Source organism: Nelumbo lutea, chromosome 7 (assembly GCF_056320005.1).
Source record: "Nelumbo lutea isolate HS-2025 chromosome 7, American lotus-T2T, whole genome shotgun sequence".
NCBI lineage: Eukaryota > Viridiplantae > Streptophyta > Magnoliopsida > Proteales > Nelumbonaceae > Nelumbo > Nelumbo lutea.
The window spans coordinates 39,647,999-39,651,020 of NC_142690.1; the positions used below are offsets into that span (position 1 = coordinate 39,647,999).

Here is a 3,022-nt window from a genome sequence, read left to right on the forward strand (position 1 = left end):
GTAATTGTTTCCTAAATCCTCGTGGGAACGATACTTCACTCACTACTTTATTACTTGAACGGCTAGTGCACTTGCTAGTGTCACAATGAGCCACACATCAAGTTTTTGGCGCCGTTGCCGGGGATTTAGAGAAGCAATATTAGGAAACATTGAGCATTCTTAATCTGATCTCATTCAGCATTGCATTCATAGTTGGGTTAATTTGCTAACTTTTTCATTTCAGCTTGGACTGCAACTGCTGTACTCATGTAGTTATGTTTCTTCTTTCTTAAGTAGATTACTCTCTTTTTCTGGTTTCAATTTCATTTTAATAAAGGCATATTTGATTTCTATTCAATCTTGATGTTGTTCCCTTCAAAAATAAAAAAATAAAAAGAAAAAAAATTTCACAAAAAACATGAGTGTTGCAGATCTGAGTTGCATTCGGCACTCAGATCAGCAGATTTCAGATCTGCAGCACTCAGCCGAAAAGAGTTGCTTGTGTTTCAGACTTTATTTTTTTTTTCTTTCTTTCATTACAAAAAGAAAAAAACAAATTAAAAAAAACAAAGGGGAGATCTTTTGAACAATAAGAGGAGCAATTGAGAATTCGGATCAGAACTCAGATCTGAGTTCAGATCTGAATTCTGCTACAGCAGATCTGCAACAGTTCAGATCTGAGTTCCTCTGAACTCAGACCTGAACTGATGCAATTTTGAGGGGAATTGGGTGTCATCACCACCCCAATTCACCCTAGGGCACTTCTGCTATTCCCCAAAAACAATTTGGTAGCAATAACTGAAGGTAAGGCAATTGAGAATTCAGATCCAAACTCAGACTTGAGTTCAGATCTGAATTCTGCTGTTACAGATCTGCTCAGTTCAGATCTGAATTCCTCTGAACTCAGATCTGAACCGATGCAAGTTTGAGGTGAATTGGGTGCCATCACTACCCCAATCCACCCTAGGATACATCCAACCTGCCTCAAGGGTGAATGGATAGCAAGGAATGAGAGAAATTCAAATCTGAAATTCAGTTGATATGATGTGAGGACTGAACTGATACAGAGCATACTATGAATTCTGGGTGGACTGAATTCTTGGCTTTACCCACTTGTAACCGAGCTACATTAGCTAAGGAGGTGTATGTTTGGATTGAATAATTGTTATGCCTCAGATATTTAAGAAAAATTAGCACTTTCCAAGTATTTCTTTTAGCATTCAGATCTGTAGCAGGGCTGCTATAGTGCAACAGTTAGCAGACCTGATTTCAGATTTCTACAAAAGTTGTATGGGCCGAATAGCTTGCAATACCAAACATTGCAGACCCAATTTTCAGGTCTTAGCAAGTGTTTGATATGCATCAGCTATACAGGTTTGAGCTTCAATTGTAGAGTTTTTAACCCAAGCCTAACTCAGGACTGGTTTTAGTTTATTTCAGATCCTTTTAAATTTTTTTTTTAGATCAGATCTGATTTCAGCCCTAAAGCATCACAGAATTGATTCCAACCTTAATGGATGTATATTGTAGTGTATACCAATGAGTGTGTATGAGATATCCAGCTCAGATCTGAATTATTATTTATTAATTTCTCTAGACTAACAATACCAAAGACTTGTAGATCTGAACTCAGATCTAAATTGGGTCTGAATTCAGATGTTGCAATCGATGGATGTAGATAAAGGAACCTTGAATAAGATGATTGGTTTAAATCTGCTTTTAGTATAATCGGCTTCATTTATTCATGATAGGATGTAGGTTTTGTATTCCAATACTTCACTTTACATTTTCAGTGTGATAGGATTAGTTATTTATTTTCTTTTGTGAATATTGGCATTTTTATTGCTTTGACTTTAACAGTTTATGACAAGCAGACCTGAACTGGAAGAGATCCTTTACGACCCAGAGATTGAACGGACTCTCCGTGTCCGTTTGAGAGTTGCTAAGCAAGTCAGACAAGAAGCACAAGAAATGGCTGAACAAAGAACTATGATGGATTATGCCAAGCCTACCCTCACCGGGACTGTCTCCAGCATTATCAGGCCAACTATTGCTGCCAATAACTTCGAAATTAAACCGGCCATAATCCAAATGATACAAAATACGGTTCAGTTTTGTGGTATGGCCCATGAGGATCCGAATGCCCATATTGCTAACTTCTTGGAAATCTGTGACACCTTCAAACACAATGGGGTAAGTGATGATGCCATCCGGCTGAGGTTATTCCCATTTTCTTTGAAGGATAAAGCCAAAGCTTGGTTGAACTCATTACCGGCAGGATCTATAGCCACATGGGACGAAATGGCCAGCCGTTTTCTCTCTAAATATTTTCCCCCTTCTAAAACTGCTAAAATGAGGAATGACATCACTACTTTTTTCCAGCAAGAGGGGGAATCTTTATATGAGTCATGGGAACGATACAAGGAGCTGTTAAGGAGAGTTCCTCACCATGGCCTCCCCATTTGGCTGCAAGTGCAGACTTTCTATAATGGTCTTACTGACTCAAATAAGACCATATTAGATGCTGCAGCCGGAGGATCCATAAATAATAAAACTCCTGAGGTTGCCCATGCACTTATTGAGGAAATGGCAGCCAACAATTATCAATGGCATTCGGAAAGGACTCAAACTAGGAAGCAGCAAGGCTTGCATAATGTTGACACTTATACAGCACTAGCTGCACAAATAGGAGCACTCAGTAAAAAAATAGATGAAATGCAGATAGCTGCCATGCATGTGCAGCCTCTTAATTGTGAATTGTGTGGGGGAGGCCACATCAGTACAGACTGCCAAGTTGGCAATCAGTTCAGACCATCTACTGAACAAGTTGACTATGTCAGCAATTCGTCAAGACAGCAGGGTTACCAGAGTCACCATACTTTTCATCCAGGATGGAGGGGACATTCAAACCAGTCCTGGCCAAATCAGCATATTTCCAAGCCGTTCCACCAGACTTATCATCAGCCTGAACCGAAATCCAATTTGGAGGAACTGATGACAAAATTTATAGCAGGTGCAGAAACTAGGTTCCAGAACCAGGAAG

General features: G+C 39.4%; 1 non-coding gene across 1 annotated transcript; it reads right to left on the reverse strand.

Moving 5' to 3' along the window:
• Positions 1-2,328: 2,328 nt before the first annotated feature.
• LOC148846150 (small nucleolar RNA R71) lies at positions 2,329-2,435 on the reverse strand. The gene has a single exon (XR_016102637.1). It is a non-coding gene; the product is annotated as a small nucleolar RNA R71 (small nucleolar RNA).
• Positions 2,436-3,022: the final 587 nt, after the last annotated feature.